Raw genomic sequence first — 19779 nt, forward strand, 5'->3', positions numbered from 1 at the left:
CTAATAAAGAATGATATGTCTTGTGAAGTTACTAGATTTCATTCATAAAAAAGAAATTAGGAATGTCCAAACAGAAGAATCCATAAGCAAGTTAGAAAATATTACATTGGCTTCAAGCTATGGCACAACTGGGACTAGAATACATATAAACCTATTTTTCAAAAGAATTACATCATGAAACCCAGTCAAATCAATGCAATTCAAAATTTAAGTACTCAGAAGGAGAAAAAAAAAAAACTCACAAGCTCTGAAATTTCTATATTTCCAGTGAAATACAAAACTAAGGTTTAGAATGTGGATATTATGACAACAATACTAAATCCAAGGTTATAAGTTTTGAAAATGTTAAAATATTAATGTCAAACTAACAAATATTTAAAAGCAGATGAGAGAGAAGGTTGAGTTAGAGTAGTGTGGGCATCAGTTATGCATTGCTGTGTAACAAATTACTTCAAGTCTACCAACAAAAACTGGCAGACATTCATTTTCTTCCACAGTTTCTGCAAAGAAAGCACCAACATGGGCCTAGTTGGTGTTCAATAAATGATAGTTTCATCAACCCCATTCCTAACCAGTGTGTTCCTGGAGAACATTTCTGAATTACTTAATGATGAGACTTTTTGTTCCCCTTTGTTTTCATCCATGTTCGTGCTATATTCTTAAAGGAATCTAGAACATGGACCTTTTCTAATTTTTCTTAACCTTTGCTTTATTAATGCTTGGACTCCAATTTTCGAGTTCGCCCTATTTTCCCTTCTGCCTTCATGTGTTTTCTGACAACAGAACTGATATTTCTCAAACCTCATTAACTGAGAGGAAGGGAATGACTTTGAGCCAAAAAGAGCCTATCACAACAAGGAAAACCTAGATATTTGGCAAATATTAGTACCTCTGGGCACCCTCTTCTTCTTGTCCCTGCAGTACAGTCATCTAGAATTCTGCCTTTGAAATGCACCTAAGGGAGGAAATTCAGAAGCTAGTCTTGTGATGCAAACTAACATTCTCTAAGAGTTTACTGGTTTTGATTAGTTTTCTAGTTCCTGTTACCCTGGAAGGCTGCCATTTCAATTTAAACAGGCATTTAAAAAAATTTCTTTTCAGGTTGCTACCAAGCAGGAAGAGTGCTGTAAAATCACATATGGACTGAGTTTTATGTCCTGGAATGTTACAGGCCTTACTGTTTACTCATTTAGCAATTCCATAAATATTTATTTATAATAACTATGTTCCAGTCACTAGTCTAGCTCTTGAGACTCAAAAATGGAAAGAAAAGAAATGAAAGAGAGAACTCTCTGTCCTCATGAAACTCATACCCCTAAAAATTGCTTGTTGCTTTTGCAACCTGAGTTGGCATCCTGGCTATGCAGTCATGCATAAGTAAAACACCTGTGTTGGTGTGTATTTGCTAAGATGTCTTAACCCTCTGCCCATCCAGTATGCTCTCAATACAATGTAATGTTGACATTTTCTCCAGTAAGTCATAAAAGGAAGTATGACATTCACTGTCTTGGAATTTGGCATGAGACTCTGAGAAAACTCAAATTAGTCCATGTGGAAAGACCACATAGAAGACTATATGTGTAGGTCTTCACTCCAGCCAGTAGTCCAGCATCGACGCCTTGACATGAAAGCAAAAATATCTCCATATGATTGAAGCCTGAAGCCATCAACTTCAACTTCAACTTCAAGTGTTAGCAGCTGAGGCTCAGGATATTGTGGAACAGACACAAACCAGTCCTACTGTTCCCTGTTCAGCTTTCTGTCCATAAAATCCTGGAAAGATAGTGTTACTTGTGATTGCTTTAAGTAACTAAGCATTTGGATTATTTGCTGTTAAGGAAAAGATCATCGATGCTGTTTTCCAAAACACAGTGTTAACAAAACAATCATTTTCATACAGTCATCTGTTTTGTGGACCAAGAATTTAGCTGGGTTACTCTGTTTCTCACAGCACGGACTGTAGCTACTCATTGGTAGTCTGCTGGCAAATGGATTGCTTTGGAAAGTGCAAGACAGCTTCATTCACATGTACAGCACTGCATTATGGAAGCTTGAAGATGGGACTCACTGGAAACTGTAGACTGCAACCTCCAGCAGGAGAGGCTCAGGTTAGTCAGAGTTCTTATGGGACAGCTCAGACATTCTGGCAGGTCCAGATAAAAGACACAAGGCTAGAAAGTCTCACAAGTCCCAGAAAGTCTCTCCCACCATGTTCCATTAGTTAATCAAGTCTCTGAAGCCAGGCCAGATGTCAAAAAAGAGGAACTAGACTCCACCTCTCAGTGGGAAGAGTAGCAACAAAGATGCAGCCATGTTTGAGCTTCCATTCTTGGTATTGCAAGAAACATAAACAAGAAGGTAAAATTACAAGGTTGAGAGTTTAGAGGAGATAGTGTGTTCCTTTTCCTTGTCTTTATGCTAAAATGCACTTCTCAACAGCCATTTACATGCTCAAAAAATTTCTTTTGTCATGATTTCAAGGGCCATATATTCTCAGGTATTATGGTAGCCATATAAAATGTCAAACATCAAACTTTTGTGTACAGGTGCTGAGAATTTAAAATATACCATTTATACTATTATGTAAGTATACACCATTATGCACCATTGTAAGTATACATTCCTTTTGTATTAAGAAAACATTAAGGTATTTTTAAAAGATTCTTTGAATGTATAGCTAAATTTTATTCTGAGCCTAAAGAAATTGTGTAAATTCCTGATGAATGTAGGTAGCAGTCAGTGGAAATTTCCAGTCCAAGGCAAAGAATGAGTGTTCTAAATAAAGTGAATTTCAGACTTGATATTTTCACATATGTTGTTACAACATTTACTGTTTTTTATGTTATATTCTGTCAGAGTTATTAAAAGTGAATTTAATATTAAGAAATGATTTTCATGTCAACAGCTGCCTTCCAACAAGTTTTCTGTCTTAGGCATATGGAACTACTGCTTATTTCAATAGATTATATTCTTCAGTGACTTAATGATAAGTAGGTTGTTGAATCTGTACTTCTTGACTTTGGTAGTTTCAAAGTCTCTGGTTTGTAATCTGATAGTCATTTTGACTTGTACATTCCACATTTATGTTTATTTTCTAAGAAGGATGGTTTACAGGAATTTTACTCAAATTCATTCCTTTTACATCTAGACTATATCTTTCCAGCTTAATATAAAAATTTGATAGTTGAAAACTAATTAGACTTTTTATATAACCTCTCTTCTTCCTTTAGCCTCTTACTTTCTTCACCATTATTAATACACATTGATCTAGGGCCTAATTTATTCAGGGCACACTGGGCAACGTATCATGTTTATAAAAAAATATAAAAAACAAAACCTACATCAGGGTTGTACAATTTTTTTGAAGATATAGGACATATATCTTTAAAAGTATAATACCCCGTAGTTTGGGAATGGATGTCAGGAGGGCATATGTGGGATATACTACTAATGATGTTTTCCCTTCTAATAAAGCATAGTCAGACAAATTTCTTCTCACTTTCTGCAGACTATGCCCTCCCCTTTACCATTCTCTTGCTATCCAAACTTAGGAGGATATTTAGGACATCTTCAGATGAACCTCCTGCTATGACTCACACTTTATGGAGGAGTCCCCTTGTCTAATTCTCCAGATGACCACCACACAAGCAATTTGCTTCTGATTTAAATAAACAGAAAAACAAAAAAAAAAGTATCAGAAGAGTAAAAAAGAGTTTCAGAAGAAGCTATTATTTAGCATTAACAAATTAATCTTAATAAAAATGGCTGAGAGGTGGGAAAACAAAGAAACATGCTAAAACCATGCTAGAAAAAACATGGGTAAGGCAAGAGAAAGTGAAAAAGGGCACAAATCAATTTGGTGTGTAATACATATATATTCAGAAATGTCACAATGAAACCCCATACACTAACAAAAACATCTTTTTCTAAAATATTGAAGAACAAGAAGTTAAAACAGTTCCAGTCTGGAGATGGGTACCAGTGGAAGGAGTGAAGGCATAAGGAAAGGGTGAAGGAATACAAATGTGATGGAAGTATTTTGTATTAATGTATGAAAATAGAGCAATGAAATCTATTGAATTTCTTCTAAGAAGGGAGGAGGAAAGGAGGAATAAAAGAGAAAAATGGAAGGGATAAATGAAGTTAATATATGTTGTAAGCACTTACATAACTCCATGTACAACAATAATATGCTAATAGTGAAGAAAAAAGAATAAAAAGGCAGATAAATTCAAGAGAGCAAAAGTTCCCTTCAGGATGGTGTGCCTTATCTATCGTCAAAGTATGATGTGAGATGACAATCACAAAATCTCAGTGACAAATGATGAGTGTCTATTGCTTACATATCTGGGCCCATCAGGCAGTACTGGTGGACTTAGCTAGGCTTGCTCAAGGTTTCCTGGTGTGGTCTGGCTGTACACCAATGCAGAAATACTTTGGTTACCTAGGCTGAGGTAACGTGGATTGCACTACAATCCATGGGGTCCATTTTCCGGCAGGCAAGCCTAGCATGTTCTGTATTTGACAGTGCAGAGAGAAATTGGAGCAAACTCAGCAGCACTGTGCTCTAGTGTACTGAGTAGAAACAGGAAGTCAGAGCCAGTGGGGACCATGAGAAGACACATCATCCACCTGATGTGGGGCCTTGCAGAAGCCTCAGTGAGAACACTGAAAATACTTTCAGACAAATCTTGTCTGCAGCTATTAATCACAATGTGGGTTTCTACTGGATTTCCATTCTCTCCCATTAAGCAAACTTCTAGTTTTAGCACCTAACCATTCTTTCCTCCTCTCTACAAAGTTATATGGAAGATGACATATTCCTCACTGGCTCTTTCAAACCACTTCAATGTGGCTAACCAGAGATCTCAGTAGCATCTGCAGGACAAAGCAGCTACCTACAGTTCACATTCAAGACAGAGCAGATAGTTCCTAGGAAAAAGCATATCTTTTCCACATCCCAGAAATCTAGGTCACTGTGAATCCAGACCCGACTTTCCACCTCAAGTGTTTATGCAATTAAGGAAGCCCACCACATGGGTTCTAGTTGGTGCCAACTGAGGGAGGGTGTGTGTGTGTGTGTGTTCTAAATGGTGCTCAGATACACCCACTTATTCTGCGGCAGAAAACAGAGGTTATATGAATGCCAATCCCTGAGAATACCTTATTATTTATCATTTTATGGCTGTGTTTTTGGGCATAGAGGAAAACATTTGGGTGAACTGGGTTTTCTCAGGACTTAACTTGCTCTAATTGTTTAATGAATCAAGTGTTCTTGCTCCAAGAAAGGGAAGGTAACTTGCTTCCTGAGAAAACAAGCATTACAATTGGTTACAAAACTCAACTGGAATTTCAATTCATGAAAGGTCATATAAACAGGAACATGTTTTTGTAGGGCTTCTAAAATGCAAAATGTCTATAGATAGTAACATAACCTTTGTGGCAATTCTACTGCATTGCGAAGTCTTTTATGAGTTTGTTTAATGTACAAAAGATTAAATTAATTCAGGCTGAAAAGCCAATTAATACATACTAATCAATTGCTTAAAATTCACCAAGTAAACAATTCAATCTTTTACATTTCAATCTTGATTTTTTGCAGTCACTGAAATACACTTGGATTTAGAAAATATGTATGGTAATCTGTGACCTTCACAGTTGTTAGGGTCCAGCTGAACCCTTCTATCAGTTTTTCCTTTTCTTTTTTTTCTATCTTTTTAATAGTAAGTGCTACATGGAATGAAGTGACACTTATACTTGGAAAGTGTTGATATTTTCTTGTTGCTTTTATTGTTTGACTTTTGTAAGGGATTCATTTAAAAAGTTATAAAATGTTGTCAGAAAAGGGAAACATCATTTTATGAAGGCCTGCAGTCTTGGGCACTTTGCCACAGAGAGCTTTAAAGTTTGCCTCAGTTTTCAACATAGGCAATATCTTGATTTTACAAATGTGAAAGTAAGAGTCCAAGGTAAAAGAATGTGCCTGCTGTGCTCTTAAGTGACCATGTTTATATTCAATCCTAAATCTACCCTGCAAATTCTTTCCCACCTTAAAGTTTTTGCTTCTGTGAAACATTGGTCTGGAGCAGTCATCTCCAGGGTCTGGACTTCCCTTCTTTTTCTTCCTTATTTTTCAGTACTGGCACTGAACCCAGGTCCTTGTGCATTCTAGGCAAATGCTGTACCACTTCTTGAGCCATGCCTCCAGCCTTTTTATTTGTATTTTGGTTTTGAGGTAGGGTCTCACTAACTTTGCCTATGCTGACCTTGAACTTGTGATCCTCCTTCCTCTGCCTCCTGAGTAACTGGGATTGCAAACATGTACCCCCATGTCCATTTTGTGCCCCACTTTGGTCTTATTTGCATTACCTAGGGATTGTTTCCTCCCATCCTTTCCCTCTGCAGCCCTTACCCTACTCTCTAACCTTCAGCACCTTGTTTTCTTCCCTCTAAGAAATTAAGATATTTGTCTACTTATGTATTCCTTGGTTCTTGATGGGTTGACATTTTTGCCCATCTCCTCCTCTAAATTATCTACTCTATGAAGGCCAAGGCTAACTTTATTTTATTCACTTCAGTACTGCCAAAGCTAAGCACAACCTGACATGTAATAGAATTCAATAAATACTGGCTGACTGTGAATGATTCCTGGCTTTTTTCCTCACTATATTTCATTGCCTCCCATGGACCGTTAATACTATTAAAATTGTTTTGTTCATTAATTCCAAAAACAAAAATATTAAAGATAAAGTAAGAAAAATAAAATGTTCTGATTAGATACTTTATAGTGCCATAATTGTTTCTCGTACAAATCTTTCTGTTTTCTTGCAGTACTTGAAAATCAAGATATTTCATTGTCCCCTCAAAACTCAACATGGAAGAACTGGAGAGGAGAGAATAATGAAAGAACTACATGTATTGTGGAAGGTCCAGAGTTGTGTGTTTATAACACCATTTTTTTTTAAGTCTACTTCATGGTAGGACTTAGCAGAACTGTACATATTTGATAGAAACATATGGAGGCAGCCTAATGCTGTTCCTTGGGCAACTAACATAAGTTCAGCCTTGCTCTGTGTCTGAAGAGTCACAGCACCCATGGGATCCAATCCCTGCCCTAAGGAACTCACAGTGAGGTATATGAGCTTAAGTTAATTTCTGTTTTCACCAACTAGATAGGATTAGCACTGACAGCCAGCCACCTCTCTCCCAGGGACTCAAAAATGGGGTGTAGACAGAGGACAGAGTAAAGAGCAGCAGGGTTGCAAGTCTTCATTTATTTCTTTGTTATTATTATTAGCTGCAGGGCACTGCATGCCATAGCTGAGTTAAAGAAAGATTTGTGAGAATTTGCCATTTGGTTCTCATTGTTTCCTGTTGCTATTTGCCTAATCATAGTCTAACTTCACTTAAGGCCCAGGGGAAGTTAAAACAGCATAGTTCATTTCCCACTCCATTAATAGTAGGGAAAGCTGTGGGAAACTGGATGGCATAGTATTTGTGGCCAGAAGTACAAAGGACCACAAAGCATGAGCACACCTGGTATTGGACTCACATGTGTGATCGCACCAGAGACCAAGTGTCATTTCGCAATTCAGTGAGGTTTGCCCAGCTTGTGACAAATTTAACTGAAAGTTTTTCTAGAGTTTTATGGCATTCAAGTGCATATTGAGTTGTTTTTGTGCCATATTCTCTCATATGATATTTTGTGCAGTTCTAAGGAAGACAAAGCAGAGACTCAGTGGAATAAGCATAGCAGGGGTTCCAGGTGACTGAACTTTGCACAACAACTATAATTGCACCCCTGACAATGTTGTCTCCACACAGAAATGTCAGTAAAGGAAAAGTATCATCTACTACCTACACACATGTATATTGATTAGTACAAGTGTTAAAGTAGTATTTCCTAGTATTTCCTTTCTTTTCTCCACTGTCTTTTTTTTTCATTCTTTTCCTCTTTTCTTTCCCCATTTTGGTCCATATGAAGAAAATGTTGAACCATTTTTAAAGAGAGAAATCCAAATCAGGTTGCTCTAGAATTTAGAGACAACTCCAGCTAAAATATTACCTATTACATTCAGTGATGTTGACAGTCTACTTTGGATTATGGAACAGCTTTTCCATTCTGTCTGTATTTGTGATCTCCAATTTGTCTCAATACTCTGGTTCTCTAGACATGTGAAAAGGTTTAGAGGTGATATTAAGAGCTAAATGGTCCACCCAGGACCACCATGCTTACCACCTGTTTGAAATAAAGCCCATTATCCCTGGAATTCTAAGTACAGACCCAAGATTGTGCCCACAGAAACTTGCCTGCAGGTTTGAAATAAAGGGCATCACTTTGGAGTCTGCCAACCTGTAAAGCTAACAGGACAGATACCCCACTTTTCCTAATGAAGACAACTTATCTACAGACGTCTATTTGTCTGTCCTTCCTTTCTTTTTCCCTCCTTCCCTTCTTGAATATAATAATAATTATATGGAAAAAATTAAAGATTTCTTTTTTTGTTTTATTTTCCATAGTTCAAGATTGTTTACTTGGTATTATCTTAGCAACATCTTTTATTTTGATTTATATTAAAACAATTGTTTTTATCTGTACTTTAGTAAACCTTTAAGTATTTCTTTCTTTTCCTGATCATTTTCTTTTAAAATACCTTTGCACTTAGTATTTGATATCTATTAATTGTTCCCTTTAACTTCTCTTTTCTAACTTCCAAGTTTCATCTTTGATTGCATCAGTCTCTACATTTGTATCTTCCTTTGCTCCACCCTCACCACTATGTTCCCTGCCCTAGGAGGGGGTCATCATAAGGGTCCTGAAGTCACCACCTTCTAGTCATGAGCAAAGACATTGATAAGTAGATGGATGGATAGATAGATAGACAGATAGATGATAGATAGATAGATAGATAGATAGACAGGCAGATGGGGAGAGACTTAAGATATATATAAAATATATATCTTAAATATTCAAAAATTTTAAAATCAGAAAGTATGACTATAAATTTTGTAAGCAATCCCTACTAAAATTGTACTATTTGAGTATGCCATTACTTTGGAGACCTAATACTTCTATGACCAAAAATATCTTTATCTCACTCTCACATTTGCTAAGTAATTGGGCTACTTTTAAATCTTGGTCTAAGGGAGGATATAAGGAAAGGGTGAAAGAGGATGAATATATTATTGGAAATATTGTGTACTTATGTATGAAAATGGAAAGTGAGACCTGTTGAAACTATTTTAAGAATTGGGGGGGTAAAGTAAAATGATAGAGGGATAAATTTAACTTAGATATGTTGTAAGCACTTTTCCAAATGTTACAATGTATCCCCAGTACAACAAATTAATGTAATAAAATAATCAAAAGAAAAGAAATTCTGAAAAGCAGGCAAAGAGAATTGGGGAATATTATATGCAGAGGAAAGAAAGATACAGGTACTTACTGAAAAAATATAGCAAAAAAATGTAATATTAATGAAGAATAAGACTTGTCAGCCTCCTATGCTACACATAGCGAAAATATATTTCAAAAGTGAAGGTGAAATAAAGACTTTTTAGGCATTTAAAAGAAAAAATAATCATCTTCAGACCTGCAATACAAAAAATCTGAAAGACTTGGTGGCTAAAGGAAAATGATACCAAAAAACATATGTATTTGGAATATGGTATAAAGAAATTTTAACCACATGAGTATATATATATGTACATATATATGCATATATATATAACTTTTATATTTAAATTTATTTAGGAGACATTATTAAATAAAAAGAATCATAATGCAAAAGCATTCTTGATTCAAGAAAGCCAATGTCATTTTTTTCAGTACTTTGAAGGTAAGAAGTCACTGTGTTTTTGAACCTGACATTTCTTCTTGGCAGACTCACATCAACGAGACTTCTTTCTTTATAAATAGTCTTCTTTACAGAAGTTTTTAGAACTTTTCCTTCCACATGTTTTAATATTTGTCTACTATGTAGCTAAGAGTGTGTGCATTTGTGTGCTTTGAACACATGCTGCTCAGCATTTGGGAGATTATTTAGCTAAAGAAATATATGTTAATTTCTCTCCCAAAATATCACCCCAATTGCTCTATTTTCTGTATCTAGTATTCCTTTTGATGACTAATGGAACTTCTAATGCTGTCATTCGCATCTAAACTTTTCTGTTACATTTTTCTTTTTTATCACTTTTTGCTATGGTATGTCATTTCTCACATTTCCAGCTCATTGATTTCTTCTTTAAGTGTATTGTATTGTTTTTCTGGAAAAGAAATGAGATTTAACATTAAATATACCATATTTAAACTCTCAAATTATCCCTATATCTTTTGTATCATAACTAACTGATCTTATCTCATGGTTGTGATAGCTTTGCTTACCACTCTGAGGTCATAAATGATATTTGTTTTTAATTCTTTGTACTCATAATTCTGTGAAGTGTTTCCTTGATGGGTTTCCACAATGTGACCAAGAAGACTACCAGGTAGCTTTTATGCCTCTTCACATTGACTGCTAGGAAGCTCTCAGCAAAAAAAACCAGCCAACATTTACCAATTACACAGAATTGTGCAGTAAATGTTCACTCTATTCTTTCATTTCATTGTTTCTTTAGTCATAGTTTTTCCATATTTCCTCCTTACCTTAATTCCCTCACTTACTTATTTTTATTTTCTGTACTTTTATAAGTTGCCTAAAATCCTTTTTAAATAAAACAGGGCACAAATAACTAAAAGTATAAGTATGCAAACTAAACAGTTCCAGGACACAGTGACATTTCCATTTATGACCTAAATATGACCAGTTTTACTGCTAGTTCTAAAACCCAACATACTTTCACTTCCCTAACAGCTCTGGGGAAACTATTTATTCTTAATATACTGCTAAGTCTATTAAGTATCAAAAGATTCTTTAAACGAAAGAGAAAAATATCATCATAATTTTCTATGGTTCCCCAGAGATGTTTCCTTGGGAGCACTTTGTAGGGAACAGGAAATATTTATCACATATTTGATAAACAATGTAAAAGTTTAAGTGGCCATTTGCATTTTCCATTAGTTAGACCTTAAAGGAGAGCATCATAATTCACTTAGATTTATTAAATTCATTTTTGTGATGTTGTTGCTGTTGAGTCCTGTTGATATGCACAAAAGGGTTTAAAGCCATAGAAGTTAAAAGTAACTTTATTTCTGTTTTATTGCAAGTACTCTAGGAGATAAGTATATTTCTCTCAATCACTTACTTGATTAAAATAGTGTGTCTCTGGCAAACTGTCATGATAAGGACATTTCTGTTACACTTGACTAGTTGAAGTCACGAAATAATAAAATGTTGGAAAAGAAAACTCAAGTCAAAGCAGGAATAGTTGTAATCTCAAGCCTTGAACTGTGGATCCATGCCAAAACCACAGGGGATACCACAAAGTCATGTACCTCTCCAAAGTTCTTGAACATAAGAGTCCAGAAAATGGCAGCCCTGGAAGCCCAGGAGTTGTAGTTTACTTCCATCTGTACTTCTGTAACTGCTGCTTCAAACTTCAGAGAATAACAGAGACAAAAGAAGAAACCACCTATACCTGCTACCTTTATTCCCTGAGACATAGCTTCCAAACCCAGTAGGTGGAGTGGGGATGAAGCAAAAAAGTTTAATTCCATGTGCAGTAGACAGCAGGGTCAGTTAATAAGACAGTTAAGTAAAGACTAATGAAGGAACTGGAATGCCATTGAAATGCAGCATTTCAAATTTCACTGCATCAAGTGAAGGACAGTGTACCCCAAAAGAAAAGATGTGGCAAAAATATGAGGGATGTGACAATGCTGACACAAATTGACCTGACAACTGCTGCCTAAGTTTTTGTTACTGTTTCCCTCGTTCTTTTCTTTCTTTTTTTACATTTTTTGGAGAGGAGTCTTGCCATGTTGTTTAGGCTGGTCTGGTCTCAAACTTGAGCTTAAGTGATTCTCTTGCTTCAGCTTCCCAAGTAGTTGGATTTATAGGCACAAACTGCACTGGGTTTCCACACATTTATTTTAGCAAATACCTTGTGCATTCAAAACTGAGTAATAGAATCCAGACAACACCTAAAGAGACACACACACACACACACACAAAGACAGAGAGAGAGAGAGAGAAAGTGGTGGGTGAGATAAGAATCAGATCACGAATACAGTAGACCAGAGTTCTAAACATTTAAAAAATCACCTTATTAGCTGGGTGTTGGTGGTTCATGCCTGTAATTCTACCTGCTTGAGAGGTAGAGATTGGGAGGATCATGGTTTGAGACCAGCCCGGGCAAAGATCTAATGTCCAAAACAACCAGAGCAAAAATGAACTGGAGGTGAGGCTCAAATGGCAGTGAATCTGCTTTTCAAGCACAAAGCCCTAAGTTCAAACTCCATCCCACCAAAAAAAAAAATCACCTTACTGAGGTAGAATTGACACACATATATATATATATATATTTAACATATTCAATTTGATTACCTAAAGAATGAGTATACATCCACAAAAGAGTCACCATTGTTAAGCCTATAATTTATCCATCACCATCCAAAGTTCCTTCTAACTTCATTATTGTTATTGTTATTTTATTGTATTATTATTATTATTATTATTTTGTGGAAAGAGTACTTCATATAAGATCTTAGCAAGTTTTTAGGATGAGATATTGTTCGATATTTGTGTTCGCCTGTATTAGAGTCTCTAGAAGTTATTTACCTTGCTTTTTGAATAATTAAAACTATGATGGCTAACATCAACTCCCAATTGCCTTTTTTACTCAATCCACAACAATCACTTTTCTGGTCTCCTCTTATGAAATGAAGTTCATAGTCCACATATAACTGAGATCATACAGTGTTTGTATTCTGCATCTAGTTTATTTCATTTAATACAGTGTTCTGCAGGTCCATCCATTTGGCTTCAAATAGCAGGATTTTCTTCCTTTTTTAAAGCTAATTTGCCATTATGTATATATATATATATATATATATATATATATATATATATATACACCACATGTTCTTTATCCATTCCTCTATTAATGGACTTTTAGGTTCTTTCCATATCTTGACAACCATGAATAATGCTGCAACAAATGTGGAAGTACAGACATTTCTAGATCTTAGTTTGAATTCCCTGGGGTATAGCCTCAGCAGCAAAGTTGCTGGGCCATATGGTAGTTCTAATTTAAAGATTTTGAAGCACCTCTATACTGTTTTCCATAGCAGCAGCACTCTTTTATATTTCACAAGCAATGCACAGGGTTTCAATTTTTCCACAATCTCATCAACACTTGTTATTTTGGGCTTTGTTTCAGTGCTATAGTACTTTTGACTTTAAAATGAACATTTTAAAGAGATGGGAAGTGGTGCTCCATGATGATTAATGATGCTAAGCACATTTTCATATATCACTAGCCATTTGTGTGACTTCTTTGGAAAAATGTCTGTTCATGTCCTTCAGCCACTTTTTAACTTTTTTATTTGCTTTTATCTATTGAGTTGTAGGAATTACTTAAATACCTCAGACTTTAACCCCTTATCAAATATATGGTTGGCAAATATTTTCTTCCATTCATCAGGTGGCCTTTTATTATACTGATTGTTTTCTTTGCTGGGCAAGAAGCATTTTAGTTTGATGTAATTCCACTTACTTGTTTTTGTTGTTATTGCCTTTATTTTTGGTTTACTATCCAAAATACCATTGTCATGGTTTCATGGTTTGGGGGGTCATACATTTATGTTTCCAATCCATGTAGAGTTGATTTTTCCATACAGTGTAAGAGAAGTTGATTTTCATTCTTTGCCTGTGGCTATCCAGTTTTACAGTAACCATTAATTGAAAAGTGTTTTTTCTCTTTGTATATTCTTGGTGCTGCTATTAAAGGATTGGTTAAAGGTTTATGAATGGTTTTATTTCTGGACTCTCTAATCTGCTTCAGGAATCTATTGTTCTTCCGTTGAGTGTGAGGTTATCAATCCAATTTCTTTTCCATTTAATTTGCCTATCTGGTCAAGGTAGAAAACAAATTGGCCTTAGAAAAAAATCAGAGATCACTAACTTACTCAGTTGTTAATAATAGCTGCTGATGCATATTTAACTTTTATGGACTAAATCAACATGAACTCTGATGGGCTGACACACACACACACACACACACACACACACACACACACACATTTGCCTTCAGCCAGCCAAGTCAGAAGGTTAGGGTCATCATTGTCCCTCTGTAACTTTTCAACTCTGTGCTGTAACTTAGTGTGAAAAAACTTGTATCTCACCATCCCATGTCTATCAGGCTGATCTTATATCCTGAAGACATGGTGTGGATTAAGCTGGTGAGCCAGAAGTAGTAGTTATCCCATTCAGTAAACAGGTAGTAGTAGGAAACCTATGCACATGGAAAAGTTGTAGAAGTTCCAGGGAGTTGAGCATCCGAAGGACATCAGGATGTCCTCTTCAAGATGAAAGACAAGGTTTTCACCTTGCTTCCTCATCACTAAAATCAAACTATAACATTTGCTGGGTTTTTATGGATTCTGGAGAAAATATCTGTATATTTTTCCTTCTTCAACCATTAAATTTGGTAAGTCTGCCAAATTTAAGTAGGAGCTTGACTATAGTAGGACATCAAGCTAACCCAGTCTGAAGTGAAAATAGTTCCCTAACCCAGTAGCTGGAATGAGAATCTAGAGGACTGATTGTTAATTAAAAGGAAAAATAAATATTGCGTTTAATGACAAGCCCTGACTGAAGATCCACAAAGATTTAGAGACATGCAGCCTGGTTTTAGAGGATAAATATTCTCCCTTTATGAAGAGATGTGATTTGCTACTAGTCTTCTTGGTAAAGAATGAGACTTAACTCTGAGGTACTAAGAGACACAAGATGTGGTACTCATCATGAGCTGGTTGTTATGTGACCCAGAAGACCATAAAGTTGGCTTGTGGAAATGAGATACACAGATTGGACTTCAGCAGAACCCAATGTACAAATAAGCTGTGTGGACATATGCTCCCTGATCTGGCTATTCTGTCACTTCTTTCACAAACCCTTTCACAGTCTCCTAGGGATTTCCCTGGGCCCAGTTGAGTGTGGGAGGTAAAACATATGAATCTGATTTGCAGAAAGCTCTGCATGATATGCCATGGTAAGCAGGTATGTCTGCTGTCACATTTTCTATTTTATACTCATACTCTAAACACAGGACCTTATTAAAGACACAAAATCTAAATGAGAGTAATAGAAAAGCAAGAAGCTTCATCCACTATCAATGGGTGCTTTACACAGAGTTATGTATATTAAAACCAAAAGTACTGAGATCTTATACAGTAATTTTTTAAGGAATAGTAAAAATTCTCAGAAAGTTTTGACACCTTAAAAACTATATAATGCTCAATGTTTGGGTATTTAATTCTCCTGGCCACCTTTATTCAGACTGTGCCCTATAAGGTACATTGAGGGGGACTCAGTTAAAATCGGATCCCATAATGCTCACAGAACCACAAAGACCCATTTTATTTGGAAACATCAGATCTTACAGAGGGAAGGATTAGGAAATCACACTGAAAAGATGACGGGTTGAGAAAAATTATATATACAGAACCAACTGTACCCCTCTTCTACACACACACACACACACGCGCGCACACACACATACATAAAACAGTTTGGTTTCTTCTGCCCCTAGGCAAAAAAATAGAGAATTACCCTCTGAAGAAACTGACCAGCCCTGAGAAAATACCTTTGCATAATGGTGTTCAGGGTTAGGTTTAAGAAAATGCACACCGAATGGGAGAAAATCTTTACCAGCTATTCATCAGATAAAAGACTAATATTCAGAATCTACAGGGAACTCAAAAAACTCAACCCCCAAAGAATCAACATCCCAATGAAGAAAAGGACACATGAATTACATAAGGAATTCTCAAAGGAAGAGGTACAAATGGCCAGTAAATAAATGAAGAAGTGTTCAACTCCCCTGAACAAGAGATGCAAATCAAAACCACAGTAAGATTTCATCTCACTCCAGTTAGAATGGCCATATCCAAGGACAAAAACAACAACAAATGTAAGTGAGCATGTGGAAAAACAGGAAACCTTGTACACTGTTGGTGGGATACAAATTAGTACAAGCATTCTGGAAAGCAGTATGGATATTACTCAAAAAGCTAAAGATAAAATTGCCATATGACCCAGTGATACAGCTTCTGGGCATATACCCAAAGGAACCTAAGTCAGGCTACAGTACAGACATCTGTACACTAATGTTCATCCAAGCACTATTTACAATAGATAAGCTATGGAAACAACCCAGATACTCTACAACTGATGAATGAATCAAGAAAATGTGACACAAATACACAATGGAGTTTTACTCGGCCATAAGGAATAATAACACCATGTTTGAAGGTAAGTGGATGCAATTAGAGGAAATCACTTTAAGTGAAGTAAGGCTGTGTGTTTTCTCTCAAACACGGATGATAAACCCAAAAGATAAACATATATACAAAAACAAACATGATCATATACAAACTCATATGTAGAACCTGTTTGTAATAGTGGAATGACTTTACAGAACTCAAAGAATGAGGGAAAGGAAAAGAGAATGACAGAGCATCAATAGTATTATAAAAAGTAATACCTGTGAGGGACATGTTTTGAAAACTGTTGAAAAATGGATGGGTGGTAAGTAAGGGGATAGGAAAGAGTAATGAAGGGGGCTGAATGGACCAACATAAGGTATACTCATAGTGAGGGTGATACATTGAGAAAATCCCTTGAACATTGACCTAAGTAATAATAATGAAAGACAGGTCTGTAAATAGGTACAGTGTGTGTGTGTTGGGGGTGGGGTACTTGTGCGAGAGGGGAGGGTGAATGAAGGAGATTATAGTGAAGGAATATGGTTGATGGACTTCATATCTTTATATGAAATAGAACAAAGAAACCTCTTATAATAGTCTTAAGTGGTGCTGGGAGGGGCTCAATGGGGAGAGTTAGTGAGGGGATCAAATCAATGTACAATATAATCCTATTTAGAATTGTCACAATGAATTGCCCCTGTACAATGAATATATCCTAATAAAAATGAATGGAAAAAGAAAAATACATATACTATAAAAGTATTTGTTGCTTATCAAAAGTCCAAATTTGGGTGTCTCAATTGTTATTTGCTAAACCAGGCAAATGTAATTTAAGGGCTACCTAGTTTAATGCTGCCTCCCTGCTTAGTTATATCAAAGTCCTTCTCTGACAAACCTCTCATGATTCAAACAAAAGTCCTATCAGTACATGTAAGAGCATGTTTGAGAGTCAAAATTCCTGAAAGCCTGGTATTACATTATTATAATATGTTAATAGACAACCAGGGATTATCAGATATTTTAAGAAAGCTATATCATGAAAGTAGGAGATAACAATTACAAAACAGAAAGTATTTCCCTAAAGAATATACAATATTTAGAGCATAAAGTAGTACTCAAAGAATCAAAACCTCCTTCTAGAAGCATACAAAGGTTTAGAAAATATAATGCCTCGAGGAACAAACCGTGGATGTCAGGCATGTTGGCTCACACCTGTAATTCCAGCTACTTGAGATGCCAAAATAGGAAAATTTGATCCCAGGCCAGTCCCAGAAAAGCACAGACTATATCTGAATAATAAACCAAAAGCAAAAGGACTAGAGCATGGGTCAAGTTTGGAGCACGTGCCAAGCAAGCACCAGACCTGAGTTCAAACCTCAGTGCCACCAAAAAGAAAAATTTCAAATTATTCAAGGGATGAATGTCACTTTCATCTGTAAATGAAAGTGTATCCTTAGTGTTTTTTCCAACTAATGAATAAAAGACTATGCAGAGCAATGTAAACTTTTAGAATGAAACTGAAAAGGCATCACATTTTTTATAAGTTGCATTGGAAGTTAGGAGACATGTTTGGATACATATTTAGACAAGTTATTTCCACTAGTTTTTTAATTAGAGAGCTGTGAAAATAAACTATGACAGATGGGCCAATCAGAGGTGGCAGCTGTGGAGCAAGGTCAGAGAACAATCAGTCTAGAGAGGAGCAAGGATGCAGCTCATGAGAGAAGTTTGGGAGATGAGTGGGAACTTTTTGGTAATAGGAAGAGTTAGTTTTAAATGGAAATGAGGCCAGATTTACAGTTTGAATGCCACTATATAAAGAGTTTGGAAGTCCAAACTGCAATACTAGAAAATAAAAGCCACACAAACTGCAAATCAATGACTTTTCTTAGAGTCATTAGAGTCTTGAGGTCACAAGGAAAACAAATACCTTGAAATCCAGAGCCATCTAAAACACAGCTGATAACAGCTTACCTGAAGCACAGTCCACTGGAAAGTAACAGGTAAGCATACTTAAATGGGAACTTTGATGAATCACTGGAGGCTGGATACAAATTAGTTTAAGGGTTAAAAACTCCTGAAGGCCTAGCCATAGGAACCTCCACTCTGCTCACTGACCCCTTCCTGAATTTTCATGGATTTTACCTCCAGGAATTGCATAGATTTGCATGGTAAATAGCAAAAAAAGAAATTCCCCCATGTTTTAGAGAATCTGAGGAGGATGTAGCTATTTTAAAATATTCTCCAGAATGTTCTTTGTAATAAAGGCCTGACCTGCATAGCTTGCGGTGATAAAGGATGCTAACTAATCAACCTCAGCAATTTCTAGCTTCTCCTTTAGTTCCCAAGACTCCTTCTTTTGTCCAATTGATTTGCTAGGATGGCTCACAGAACACAGGGAAACATTTACATTTACCTATCTTGTTACAAAGGATACCAATGCACAGGGGGAAGAGATACATAGGGCAAGGTATGTAGGAAGGGATGTGGAGCTTCAATGTCATCTCTAAGGGTGCCACCCTCTAGAAACTCCTTCAAGTTCAGCAACCTGAAAGCTCTCTATACCCTGTCTGTTTGGAGTTCTTAATTTATTATTATTTTTAAAATTTTGCTGTTACTTCTACTTGCCAGGCAAGCACTCTACCACTTGAGGCACAACACCAGCCCAAACAGAGTAGATGGCAATTCCAGAGCATCTCCATTGTGCTTACTTTACCAATTCCCCTGCATTTTTCATTTTTGGTGGTACTGGAGTTTGAACTCAGGGCTTCAATTACTAGGCAGGTGCTCTGCCACTTGAGCCATGCTTCTACCCTCTATCCTTTTGGGGTTCCCTTGAGGGCTTATTACATAGACATAACTGGTCACATCATTGAGCATTAGTGATCAGCTCCAACTTCAGACCCTCTTCCCTCACTAGTCTTGGTCACAGGGTAGAATTCAAAGTTCCAATCCTCTGATTATTTGGTTGGTTGCTCTTGTAACCACCCCTCCCTTCCTGAAGCTTTCTAGGAGCTCCCAGGAACCAGTCACCCAATGAGTTTTCAAAAATCATTTATCACTTAAAAGATTCCAAAGGTTTTTAGGAGCTGTGTGCCAGAAAACAGGGTAGAAGACTAAATACATATTTCACAACATCACAAGAGTGAACCTTAAAGCATTGAAAGAAAATATCACCAATCTAAAAATTTGTGCCCACCAAAATTACTCTCCAAAATTGAAGGGGAAATAAGATTTTCTCAAACAAATAAAAATGGGGAGAATTTGTCACCAGTAGGTCTGCCATTAAAAAATGTTCAAAGATTGTAACTGGCAATCCTAGACCCAATTCTGGGGATTCCAAACTGTTAGGACCAACCACTTGCCTTACTACAGCAAATAAACAAATGAGTAGTGGTGAAAAGAAGTGA

Source organism: Castor canadensis, chromosome 9 (assembly GCF_047511655.1).
Source record: "Castor canadensis chromosome 9, mCasCan1.hap1v2, whole genome shotgun sequence".
NCBI lineage: Eukaryota > Metazoa > Chordata > Mammalia > Rodentia > Castoridae > Castor > Castor canadensis.